Raw genomic sequence first — 14,140 nt, 5'->3', positions numbered from 1 at the left:
ACCCCCTATGCAAGGGTTAATAAAGAAGGCCCAAGAGGGCAACCTTATGTTTGACTTCTGCAACACCCATAGCAGAATCCTTCCCCAGCCAGACACAAGGCTTTTAGGGTTCCTTTATGCCACTCTGGTCTTTTTACTTAATGTAAATGGGCCAGAGAGGGGGTGAGGGTCTCAGCTTTGTATCCAAGACTACTTACTCAACAGATCTGTAACTAGTGTGTATTCAGACTCGTATCTGTTTACATAAGTGACAAATGTGCATTGCTTTTTATTCCTTTTAGCACAACGAGCAGAAACTGAGCTAGACACCATTCACTCTTGTGCATTGTCAAGAAAATTGTTTACTAAATTCCAATTAATTATGCCTGTGCAATCCTACTGAATGCAACTGGGTTGTACATTTTAAATAAAGGCACAGTTTGGAGACAAAGATGTTGCAAAAGGTGTAACCTTTGAGGAAGGATGATCCAGTGGCTATGACGTTAGTCTAAGACACGGACTCATTGCCACTCTGCCACAGATGTCCAGTGTGACCATGGGCAAGTTACAGTTACTCTGTGCCTTAATTCACGATCTGTAAAATGGGGATAACAGTTTTTCCCCACTTCACAGTGGTATTGTGAGGATAAGTATATTAGAGTGTGAAGCACTCAGATACCATGGTAATAAAGGGCATATAAATATAACAGAGAAATAAAGATAGAAAGACAGAACCATAGATCCTGAGGATCTAATTTAGACTACAGGAACTTTATTACTAGTAATGCACAAGAAGGAAAGAACCCCACTTGACTTTCAAAGCCCAGACTGAGTTTACAGAGCTGACAATTAGAAATACATTTTTGTATTTAACTATACATCATTCTTTTGCGACTATGCCATTTTGAATGATAATGAAGTGGCTCCTCAGTTATTAAATGTGCCATTGCTTAAAGAGGTGATATGAAAATATTGCTGTTTCTTTTTCCTGGAATTGTGGAACCCAGCTTTAAGTATAGCAGATAAAACAAATTAAAAAAAAAAAAAATCAGTTTGGCTACCAAACCTCCCGGTATTATAATGATTAAGCCTCCTCTAATCTTCACAGAACTACCAGCTAACTTCCCCAACATCCAGCCCACTACTGGAGGGCCTTTTGCAAGTTATCAAATCTAAAACGCAACCCAAAATTAGTCAAAAAGAGCTTTATGGTTGACCTCCATGAGAGCCCAAATTCTATTCATCACCTCCAGTTGATGAAAGCTTATGTCTCTTTGCCTGTTTCCATAAATATACTCCATAACTACCTTCAGAACCATCATTGAGAAGACAAGCAAAACTCCCAACAAAAAAGCCCTCCTCACGTCCTATACTGACAGTATTTCCGATCATTTATGAATATGTTGAATAGGACTGGTCCCAGTACAGACCCCTGGGGGACACCACTATTTACCTCTCTCCATTCTAAAAACTGACCATTTATTCCTACTCTTTGTTTCCTATCTTTTAACCAGTTATCACTCCATGAGAGGACCTTCCTTTTTATCCCATGACAACTTACTTTGCTAAAGGAGCCTTTGGTGAGGGACCTTGTCAAAGGCTTTCTGAAAATCTAAATATACTATATCCACTCGATACCCCTTGTCCACATGCTTGACCCCCTTAAAAAATTCTAGTAGATTCCCTTTACAAAAACCATGTTGACTTTTCCCTCAACAGATTATGTTTATCTATGTCTCTGACAATTTTGTTCTTTACGATAGTTTCAACCAGTTTGCCCAGTACTGAAGTCAGGCTTACCGGCCTGTCATTGCCAGAATCACCTCTGTAGCCCTTTTAAAAAATTGGCGTCACATTAGCTATCGTCCAGTGCCTGGATAGACAGATAGAAAACAGGTTGAACATTCTTAGTAAATGAATGCAATGTAGCAAAGAATCCTAAGAGACCAGATCCTCCAGCTGTTGGATGAAGGTACATGGTGGGCTGGGAGGAGTGGAGAAGCAAACTTTTGCCTCTCTCTAACCTTTAACTGCATTCTCCTCTTCAAGGAAGGCAGGGGATACACAAACACCCTTTTTTATTCTCAAACCCCTCCTAGCTCCCCCACCCAACAAAATATCTACCCCATGCAGTGTTTTGACCCTAAAAAGGCAAACACATCATGAAGTCCACTAGAGACTTCACTCTTGCTACTGATTTTACATGGAAGTTGCTCAGATACTATGGTTATAACTTGCAGTATAAAACCTTCAGACAGATGGGGAAACAGTCAGACCCCAGAAATGTTGGAAAGGGAATTTAGTCCACCAAGATGCCCTCTAAACTTCAGAAGCAGGAGAAAACCTATAGTTGGAATGCCAAGCTTGGACGTGAGAAGTTCACAATGTGTCCATTTGTCTCTGTCCAATACTCCTGGGGAAATTCTGCATACAGCCCCCCCTGCCTCCCCCCACACCCAAACAACAACAAAAAACCCAAAAACAAAAAAACCCCCCCACCATTACTTACCTTCTCATAACTGTTGTTCTTCAAGATGTGTTGTTCCTGTCCATTCCAATCAGGTGTGTGCACACGCACATGCATGGTAGCCAGAAGATTTTCCCATAGCAGCATCCATCAGGTCAGTCTGGGCCCTAGAGTCACACCTTTATGGCGCTCAATATAGACCCCTGCCAAACCACCACTCCCTTAGTTCCTTCTTGCCGGCTACTCTGACAGAGGGGTAGAAGGGTGGGTACTGGAATGGACAATCACATCTCAAAGAACAACAGTTACTAGAAGGTGAGTAACTGTTTTTTCTTCTTTGAGTGCTTGTTCATGTCCACTCCAATTAGGTGACTCACAAGCCCAAGCTCAGGAGGTGGGGTCGGAGGCGTCCACTGATTGGAACACCGCTCTTCCAAAGCATTGTCTCTGGCCTGCTGGCTGATTGCATAGTGCATGGTGCAAGTGTGAATGTGAGAACCACGTCGCCGTTCTGCTGAATTCCTGGGTGGGAACCAGACCACAACCGAAGAGGCCTGAGCCCTGGTGGAGTGTGCAGTGATCGAGGGAGCAGGCACCTCTGGTTGTAGCGCTCTCGGATGCAGTATGTGATCCACGATGAAATCTGTTGAGAAGAGGAACAGGATGACCTTTCATTCTGTCACAAATAACTGCACCGAGTTTCAGAAAGGTTTCGTTCTCTCAATGTAGAAGGCTAGCGCTCTGTGGACATCCAATGAATGAAGTCTTTGCTCCCTGCCGCTCAAGTGCAGTTTAGGATAGAATACCAGGAGAAAGATGTCCTGGTTGATGTGAAACTGGGAGACAACCTTCGGGAGGAAAGCCGGGTGAGGTCTGAGCTGGACCTTGTTCTTATGGAACACAGTGGGAACACAGTGTAAGGGGGCTCTGAAGTCAGGGCCTTGAGCTCAGATACCCTCCTGGCTGAGGTTATCACTACCAGAAATGTTACTTCGTATGAGAGATGGAGCAGGGAGCATTTTGCCAAAGGTTCAAAGGGCGGTCCCATGAGTGGAAAGGATCAGATTGAGGTCCCATGTCGGGACAGGCTGCCGGACATGCGGGTATAGCCTGTCAAGCCCTTTAAGGAAACAGCTGATCATAGGGTTGGCAAAGACTGAGCAGCACACTGCACCTGGATGAAAGGCAGAGATGGCATCCAAGTGAACCCTTACTGATAACATGAACAGCCCCTGCTGCTTGAGGTGGAGGAGATAGTCTAATATAAGCGGCACAGAGGCGAGTGTCAGGGATGGATGATGCTGTGCCAACCAGATTGAAAATCTCTTCCACTTAACAAGGTAGGTAGCCCTGGTGGAGGGCTTTCTACTGCCCAGAGGACTGTCTAATCGAGTCTGAGCAGGAGAGCTCCGCAGGGTTCAGCCATGGAGCTTCCATGCCGTGAGGTGCATGGATGTTCGGATGTTGAGACGGCCGTGATCCTGAGTTAGTAAGTCTGGGAAGAGCGGCAAGGTGACTGAAGCTTCCACAGACGTTTGCAGGAGTGATGTGTACCACTGTTGGCAGGACCAGGCTGGCGCTATCAGAATCATCGAATCTTCTTCCCTCCGTATCTTGAGGAGCACCTTGTGAACGAGAGGGATGGGCAGGAATGCATATAGGAGATGGCTTTCCCATAGGAGGAGGAACGCAATGGAGCCCGGGCTGTGATTCAGGAAGGAGCAGAACTGCTGACGTTTCCTGTGGCATCACATGGCGAACAAGTCTATCTGGGGAAAACCCCACTGATGGAAGATTGAGTTCACGACATCCGGGCGAAGGACCCACTCGTGGCCGTGGAACGACCTGCTGAGATGGTCTGCAACTCATTCTGTACTCCAGGGAGGTAAGATGTTTGCAGGTATATCAAGTATTCTACACAGAAGTCCCACAGCATGAGGGCTTCCTGGCACAGGGGAGATGAGCGTGCACCCCGTTTGTTGATATAAAACATCGCCATGATGTTGTTTGTCATGGCTGATACATATCTGCCTGCTAGCTGTGCTCGGAAAGTCTGGCATGCCAGGCGTACCGCTCTCAGCTCTCTGATGTTGGTGTGGAGAGCGAGATCCACCTGAGACCAGAGGCCTTGTGTTTGGAGGTCTCCCAAACGTGCTCCACCAGCCCAAGTCTGACGCGTCCATCACTAGCGAGAGGGATGGCTGACGGCTGGTGAAAGGGACCACTGCACATACTACCTGTGGGTTGAGCCACCACAGGTGGGAGTCGAGTACAGGGCGAGGCAGGGTTACAATCCTGTCCAAACTGTCCTGGTCTGGCCAATACACTGATGCCAGCCATGACTGAAGAGGTCGAAGTCTGAGTCTGGCATGCTGTACTACGTAGATACAAGCCGCCATGTGTCCTAGAAGTTTCAGGCAGTTCCATGGTGTGGTGGTGGGGAATTGTCTGAGACCTCAAATAATGACGCCCAGGGCGCGAAATCTCGCTTCTGGAAGAATGTCCTGCCCTGTGTCGAATCCAGTACCAACCCTACAAATTCTATTCTCTGAACTGGGGACAGCGTTGATTTCCCCTCGTTCAGTAGCAGGCCCGGTTCGTCAGAAGAAGCTCTTATGAAGGCAACCTGCATCTCTACTTGTGTCCTAGATCGGCCCTTGATCAGCCTGTCGTCGAGGTATGGGAACACTTGTACCTGTCGCCTGTGGAGGAACACGGCCACGACTGCCATGCACTTGTGGAATACGCGAAGTGCCACTGACAGGCTGAAAGGAGGACTGTGAACTGGTAGTGGGTCTTGTTCACCACAAACCTGAGGTATTTTCTGTGGGACTGAATTATTGTTATGTGAAAGCACGCATCCGTCAAGTTGAGGGCGGCATACCAGTCTCCTGGATCCAGTGAAGGGATGATGGGGGCCGAAGAGACCATGCAGAACTTGAGCTTCTTCACGAATTTGTTGAGTTCTTGCAAGTCTAGCGGCCTGACCCCTTGGCTTTCAGTATTAGGAAATACCAATAATAGAAACCCCTTCCCTTCTGTTCTTGAGGAACCTCTTTCACTGTTCCTGGCAAAAGGAGTGAGTGCACCTCCTTTATAAGAAGTTGCTCATTAGGGACAGGGAAGTGGGGTGGGGTGGAAGGGCAGGAGGGCATAGAATTGGATGGAGTATCCCCTCTCTACCGTGTGGAGCACCCAGCAGTCCAAAGTGATATGGGACCATGCACGGTAGGAAGGGGACAGTCGGGAGGAAAAGGTAAGGCAGGGTAGATCCAGTTTTTGTTCTGGTGTGCCGTCCTCGACCGCACATTCAAAAGGCTGGTTTGGGGCGGGAAGGTGGTTTGGGTTAGCCAGAGCCCTTGCCTGAGGATGGGTGCGGCCTTTTCCTGCCACTCCGGTCCCTCCTCTGGGAACTGTCCTGATGGTTCTGCTAGTACAAACGTGGAGGAGGTTGCAGTCTAAAATGCTTCTGCTGGTTAACGGAAGTATGGAGGCCCAATGATTTGAGAGTGGCTCTCAAAAGAAAAGAGAACCGAACCCTCGAATGGGAGGTCCTAAATTGTCTGTTGGACCTCATATGGCAGGCCTGAGACCTGGAGCCAGGAGCCCCTTCTCATGGCTATGCTGGTAGCCATCTCACAGGTAGCCGCATCCACTCAGTCCAGTGCGGCTCATAGCGAAGCTCACAAAATGAGCTTCTCCTCCTCCAACAGAGCCGAAAACTCAGTGCGGGAGTCCTGTGGCATCAGCTCCGCAAACTTCACCACTGCCCTGCATATGTTGTAGCAGTACCTGCTGATAATGGCCTGCTGATTAGAGATGTGGAGCTGCAATTAGCCAATGGAATAGACCTTTCTCCCGTAAAGGTCGAGTCGTTTTGCCTCCCGATTCTTCGGGGAGGGTTCCTGGAAGCCCTGGCGTTCAAGCTGGTTGGCAGCATGAACCATGAGAGAATTAGGTAGGGGATGGGCATACAAATGCTCGTAGCCCCTCAACGCCATGAAGTAGCACCTTTCGTTGCGCTTAGTCATAGGATGTCTATGAGTCTAGGGCAGTGGTTCTCAAAGCCGGTCCGCCGCTTGTTCAGGGAAAGCCCCTGGCGGGCCGGGCCAGTTTGTTTACCTGCCGCGTCCGCAGGTTTGGCCAATCGTGGCTCCCACTGGCCGCAGTTTGCCGCTCCAGGCCAATGGGGGCTGCAGGAAGGGCGGCCAGCACATCCCCTGGCCCGCGCTGCTTTCTGCAGCCCCCATTGGCCTGGAGCGGCAAACCGCGGCCAGTGGGAGCCGCGATTGGCCAAACCTGCGGACGCGGCAGGTAAACAAACTGGCCCGGCCCGCCAGGGGCTTTCCCTGAACAAGCGGCGGACTGGCTTTGAGAACCACTGTGCTAGGGTCTGTCTCAAAGTTTTTGTGGTGTCAGAGATGGTCTTTATAAGAGGCAGGGCAATATGTGCAGGTCCGGAGGGAGCAAGGATGTCTACCATTGATCTACGTCCTTCACTACCTCCTCCTCCTGAATGCCCAGGCCCTGGGCAACCTGTCGCAGCAATTGCTGTAGCACCCTGCTGTTCTCCATGCGCCTCGTCCAGTCAGGATGAGGAAGAGACTCCCATAAGGGGTGACTGTTCCCTTCCTTCTGCACTAAGGGGTTCCCCGGCACCTGGATTTCTTAGGCCGGTGCTGACGTGGATGGTGTTGCACCCCTCAGTGTTGGAAATGCATACACCGACGCCAGTGCCGCAAGTGTCTTCGGTGCAAAGGCCATCATTGACGCTGGAGCCATCATCGGTGTTGGAGATGCCGGAGCTCAAACACCTGGGGCCAGTGCAGGCTATGCCAGTGCTGGAGGCGTCGGGATGGAGGTGCCGGGTGGCAATGGGGCTACCCCCAATCCTGCCAATGCCAACGGTGTTGGAGGGGGTATGAATGTGGCTGAAGCCACTGATGTCGCCCTGGAATGTGACCCTTGGCTCCGAACGTGGCTTTGATGAAAAGCCCTGGGAGTCCAAAAGGGCTATTGTGCCAAGGGCTGCCATTGCGTGGGCCATGGTGCCGGGTTAGGGGGCCAATCCCGTGTTGATGCAAACCATCTGCTCCTACTCCTACAGGACCAATAGGAGTCCGATTCTGACTCCGAAGTATCTGAAAAAGAGGACCACAGAGGAGTGGTATTTCTAGGCGCCAACTGTTCGCACCGAGGGCTTCGGGACAGGCATGGTTGCTGGGTCTGTTCCAGTGGCGAGCCAGGGTTGGAGATCAGTGAGGCATCATGGTGGGCTTTCCCCTTGAAGGTGCACGGGGAGTGACCGGTGCGGGTGACCAGCCCTGTCTAGGAGGGGATGGTGCCATGAGGTGGAGCAGTTCTTGGGCTTCCTCGAATGCCTCCAGAGTCTAAGGGAGGTGCAGCTCCTGGCTTGGCCTCAGCGAACAAGGAGGGTCCAAACTCAACCGCCCTTCCTCGCGGGCAGGAGTCGAAGTGACCATCACCGGTGGTGAAGTGGAAATAGTGTAACTCAACTTGGGTCTTACAATGGCTGGCTCCTTAGGCCTAGCAGGGGGAGAATGACCCCTCTCCGGCGTCTTCTTCTTCTGCAGCACCCGGCGATTGAGAATGGTGACTGCGTGTGGCATGTGAGTCACGAGTGGATCCAGGACGGTGCTGTGAGTCCTTGTCATTACTCAGCACCAGAACTCGTGCTGATGGTGCCAGAGCGCTCTGCACTGCTCTGCACGGGCACAGGGTCTGTCAACCCAGGGTCAGACTGGGGGTGGAGTTCAGCCTCCATTAACAGGACGTTGAGGCACTGATCTCTGTCCTTTAATGTCCTGGGCCAAAAGGTCTTGCAGATGGCACAACGATCCTTCTGATGGCTCTATCCCAAACGCTTCCAACATGAAGTGTGAGGATCGCTTCGAGGCATACACTTGCCACAGGCTTCGAAGCCCAGAGACCCCAGCATCGAGAGAGCGTAGGAGGGAAAACACACCACGCCCCCCTCACCCAGAAAACTTAAACTACTAACTATTTAATTAACACTACAGAGCTAATGAAAACTATGTATATAGACTGCTAAATATGCTTGCTGAGACAAGACCACAGGGAAGTTCCAGCTAACCCTCACTGGCGGTAAGAAGGAACTGAGAGGGCGGCAGGTTGGCAGGGCTCTATATTGAGCGCCATAAAGGCGTGACTTCAGGGGATGCCCAGACCGTCCTGACGGATTCTGCTATGGGAAAATCTTCCGGCTACTGTGCATGCGCACACACCTGATTGGAATGGACATAAACAAGCACTCGAAGAATAAAAATTCTGTAAAATCCCGTATTTTATTTGTCAATAAATAAACGTGGAGGCTCCTGCATGGCAGTGGGGAGCACAGGCCACTGGCTGCACAGAGGTGGGAGATCACCTAGCAATCCCCCCATCCCCTTCCAAGACATAGACTTGGCTGTGAGGCTACACCAAACCCTGACACAGTCCAAGAGCTGAGCCGGCCCCAAAAACACCCTGGGGCCCTGCCTTCCGCACGAGGCATTGCAAGATAGCAAGCAAGAGCGACAGTCTTGCATGCACGCCCAGCCCTGTGCACCAATCTGGGTGCTGTCACGAAAGTATAGGTCCAGGTGCGAGGTGGATCTGGATGCACAGGGTATCATTGGGGGGGTTCCGGGCGCAGGGGGAAAGGGCCTCTGTAGGGGGCTCCAGGTGCAGCTGGTTGGGGCTCAGTGGGGTGGAAGCCTGGGTGGTCCAGGTGCAGAGGTGGGTCCAGATTCAGGGGGGAGGGGCTCCATGGAGCATTCAGGTGCAGAGGGGTGAGGCTCAGCGGGGGAGTCTGGATTCACGGGGGCGCGGCCAATGGAGAGCAGCTCCCTGTACAGTGACCCCTCTTCCCGCGTCTAAGGAGCAATGGGGACAGGAAGCAGGGGGGGAAGGGTATGTGCGGGGGGGGGGGGAAGAGAGGTTTCTGGGGGCAGGTTTGACCCAGATCCTCCTAGCGGGGGACAAGGAAGTCCCATCATCCCCTGCCCCCAGCCCAGCCACGACCACCAGCTAGGGCATCCCCAGCTCCTCCCCCACTCCTCTGCAGTGATTTACCTCTTCACCAGCTGCTCTGGGCACCTAAAACAATGCACCCATGCTGCTGGGGAGGCCTGCATGACCGCTCTGGCAGCTTCCCTTTGCTTCCCCTTCAGAAGTCATTCTTCTGCAGGGAAGTAAAGAAATCTGCTGGGGATATGAATTCTGCACCCACACCGTGGCGAAGAATTCCCCCAGGAGCAGTCCAAGCATCCTCCTCATAGCAATTAGACCTCTGACTTTAATACCATATACAAAATTCCTCAAAGATGTCTTCTTTATTAGGAGACTCTTTATTACTAAAGCCCTGCAAATCTGCAGATATCTGCAGACCATGTTTGGGAATTGCAGATCAGATGAGGATAACAAAATTTTAATCCGCACTGAGCTCTATTTATTACCACTGGATTAAATGTACTTTTAAAACATTTTGCTTTAGGCCTGCATCCCAATCAGGTGTAACTGCTTAGGACAGGTTCCTTTGGGAAAGAAGCTCTGATTATCTATGCTTGACCTTGGTAATGCAGGGATAGTTTAGACTAGAGGTTCTCAATCCGCAACCCAATCAGCACACATCTGCAGCCTATGTGACATCCTCAGGGCCACACAAATAGTATTGGATGTGGCCCACAATAGTAAACAGGTTGAGAACCACTGTGATAAATGTAAATCCCAGTATAATTTTCCCAGTATGTCAAGGTATTAAAAGTCCCCATCCCCAAAAATTTACAGTCTAAGGGATAGCTGCTATAGAGAAACTATATCAAAGGTATTTTTGCTTTTGTAGAAGAAATAACCCTGGAGCACAGAGTTGCTGCAGAATCCCACTCTCCCAACCCACTACCTATAACCAGACACACAAAGTGTATCTCAAGAAAACTAATGTGGACATCACAAGCTGAGAGGAGCAAGCAACTACCGACCGCAATGGCGCCACATCCTCCATCAGCCAGGGGCCTGCTTCGAGGAGAAGTGCCTTGCTCTTGATGCTGAAGACAGAGAAAGCTCCCAGCAGGCAGCTGGCCCGCCAGGAAATGCCTGTACCTACTGCGGGCAGATCTGTGGTTCCAGGATTGGACTCCTGAGTCATCTCCGGACCCATATGTAAATCCATGGCAGAGACCATCCTCGAATCGAGGGATCGCCGATAAGTCTTCTGTAGACCATTGGCCCTACCAAATTCATTGCCCATTTTGGTCAATTTCAGGGTCAGAGGATTTTAAAAAACGATCAGTTTCATGGTTTCAGATGTTTATATCTGAAATTTCACTGTGTTGCAACCGTGAGGGTCCTGACCCAAAAGGGGATTGGGGAGAGGGGTTGCAAAGCTATTGTAAGGGGGTTGTAGGATTGCCACCCTTATTTCTATGCTGCTGATGGTAGGGGTGCTGCCTTCAGAGCTGGACAGCCAGAGAGCAGTTACTGCTGGCTGGGTGCCCAGTTCTAAAACCAATGCCACTGTCAGCAGCAGCACAGAAGTGAGGATTGCAAGGTATGGGGAGTGGGTTACCACATGTCCTGGTCTCCCACCTCTGACAGCCACCCTCACCTCTGTGCTGCCCTTCAGAGCTCTGCCCCCAGCCAGCACCCGGAGCAGAGCTTCCTGCAGCTGGGTCTGACCCAGCTCTGGGAGCAGCTCCCATAGGGGAAAAGGAAATCCCATCCCTCCCCAGCCCAGGCCAGGACTAGCAGCTGGAGCCCAGAGCATGATAGGAGCCCCTGGCTGGAGAGCACCCAATCCTGCCCCTCCCCTACAACAGCCAGATTTCACAGGTGGGGGGGAAATCACATTTCACAGTCAATGACACGTTTTTCACAGACATGAATTTGGTAGGGCCCTACTGACAGGATACAACAAACTCCTATCTGTTGAAATTCTCTCTCTCTCTCAGGGTTCTGCATTCAGCAGCTCATTCACTGCCAGAACTTCCTTCTGTCATGTCTACACTTTTATCTATTGCTGGGGTCTCAGCAAGGACCACAGTCATGCTTTGGCACGAAAGGGGCTTGACGCCAAGCCAGAGGGGGGGAGATCCAACTATTCCTGACATATCAGCTGCGAGGGTGAATACCTTGGGAACAGAAGGGACAGCTGGCAGCCCTGTATCAAAGGATGCATCAATGTAGGACTAGTCTTTGACCCTCTGACACTACGAACATCAACATTTATTTTGCTTTCCTCTACTTGCTATACTAGGGGACCCACTCATACTTTGACAAATACTTATAAGTCCCAACACAACTGATGTATATATATTTTAGCCTACATAATAATAATAATAATAATAATAATAGCTCACAGTTGTAACGGGAAAATATTAGCAAACTTTATTTAAATATTTATGAATTAGGAACCACTGAGATGCTCTGAATATATCTGGCTGTGTGATGGAGGGCCTCTACGATAGTCTCTTACAGCCAAGAATTTATGACTGCCTTAGATTCTCTGGCACATTCAACACAAGCATTCAGTGAGCAGATACACTGGACAGATACCTACTGTTGACTATTGCAAAGTTCTGATGACTCAATATCTCTCAATAAGAGTTACCATTTTACCAATAATTTGCAGTAGTTGCCAAGGATGATGAGAGAATCAGATGCAGTTCCTGAAATCATGAAAAAGGCAGAAAAATTTCAGAGTAGTTTTATTACCATAGGGTAGCAGCTAAAGTTGAGATGAACTTACTGTTCAACAGCAGATATTTCTAAGAGCTCTAACATCCAAATGCATATTCAGATCATTATTAGGCTCTGAGGTACATTGAGTGGTGCAAATTTGGAATAATTTGTTCAAGGGGTTCCTGAGACGTAGCAAGGGGGAGAAAGATCTGTCAGTAACATTTTCTGGTTTTTATAACCTCTCTATGCACACCTGGGGCTCAAATTATGTCACACCCCTTCCCCCCAAAAATGATATAATCAGATTGCATTTGATCTAAGTTAGTGTCCAGCATCAAGTTCCACATCGTGGAAGCAAGCTTTTAAAAGTTAGCTAGGATGGATTTTTACAAACCAGCTTGAACCTGGGATCCATATTACAGACAGTGGATTTGCACATGCACTGCAAGACTGCTTCACTGTACTATGGGAACCAGCTGTGCAGGAGCACAGCTTATCTCACACACTCACTTAGGTGGCTCAGGACAACAAAATAATGTTGATGTTCGTAGTGCCAGACGGTCAAAGACTAGTCCTACATTGATGCATCCTTTGATACAGGGCTGGGTGTGAGTTCAAGTGCAGGCTTTGGGTCATTTCACATTATTACCCTCAGCCTGTAGTCTGCTTGGGCTGAGGGGCTGCTTTTGGAAGTTTTTCCACCCAGTGCAGGCAATATTATAAGGTAATCTTTGCCAAAACATTGTTAAGATAAAGTTGAGCTCTCTGTTAAATAATCAAACTGCTGTAAAATCCACATGCATACTTAATTTTCCAAGCAATCTGCTATGCTTCGTTAGGGGCTGGGGTACAATCAGTGGTGCACACTTGAGGTCAGATACTCCAGGGGTACCTCAGATACAGCACCCACTCATCAAAAGGAGCTGACCTAAAACACAAATGCATAGGGAGATTGTTTTTAAAACTGGTACATGCAAGCTATTCTCCAAGATAAATCTTTTTTTAGGAATGGATTCATTGTCTTACCAGAGGCCTACTAGCCAGAAGCTGACATGAAAAATGAGGGGACAATTAGCACCTCTGAAGTGCAAAAAGCAATAAACTGGTGAGAAGCTAACCTACCCTCATGAAGTTTCCTTGTTGTTAAAACAAAAGGTAGCCTTCCCTTTCTGATACCGTTAGCTACCGAAGCAGACGACTACTTTTGTGCCTGTTTCTACTGTAAGACAGAGAGCGCTATAGTCTCAGAGATCTGACATGGTAATATAACTTTCTCTGGTTCTGAGAAAACTCAAAAGGTACCTGTGTTATCCCCTAAATACATAGAGAAAGGTTTGAACAAGAAATTGCAGAATAAAGCTATAATCATTGATTGTAAGTTCTAGGAGCGTTTTTGTTCTGTGCTTGTACAATACCTAGCATACCTGGTCCATGACTAGGGCTCCTAGGCACTACTGTAATACAAATAATAATAGTAAACCCTCTGAGGAAACAGCACCTGTCTGAATTACTGATCTACTTTGAGCTTTCAACAACAATATTCGTCTTACAGACCACAGCATCTAATTGGCTATACTACTTTCCCTTTGGTCTAATCTACATAAAGAGCTTTTCTTTGGAGACTTAACTGCTGAGTAGATCAGAACCAAACAAGTCTTAGCATTAGTAATTTACACTGCTTTATTAGCTTCACTTTATTAAAAGCATATTTTTAGTTGAAATCTTTGATTGTTTTACTTGCATTGACCTACTCCAATGAGAATCTCTCCTTTACCTAGAAACCTTGCTGTGATAAACACATTAGAGTACATGACTATTTCTTATGTTGAACCAGCATACAAGTGAATGAATGATTCAAGAATTATGTATGAGGACTTTTCTTGAGATGTTAATTCTTGATGTTTTAAGCTCGTGTTTAACTTTTTTAAAAGAAAAGCAATTACAGACATACCTGAAATAACTGAAAATGGAATGTACAATCTTAATACTATCATT

At 48.4% G+C, this 14,140-nt stretch overlaps 1 protein-coding gene across 2 annotated transcripts in view; it reads right to left on the bottom strand.

The window, feature by feature from the left end:
• Positions 1–14,140, bottom strand: part of PDS5A (PDS5 cohesin associated factor A) — a 172,892-nt gene that overhangs the window by 104,958 nt on the left and 53,794 nt on the right. The window lies entirely within an intron of this gene.

This window comes from Natator depressus, chromosome 4 (assembly GCF_965152275.1).
Source record: "Natator depressus isolate rNatDep1 chromosome 4, rNatDep2.hap1, whole genome shotgun sequence".
NCBI classification, from domain to species: Eukaryota; Metazoa; Chordata; order Testudines; family Cheloniidae; genus Natator; species Natator depressus.
This window is presented reverse-complemented; position numbering and strand designations above follow the sequence as displayed.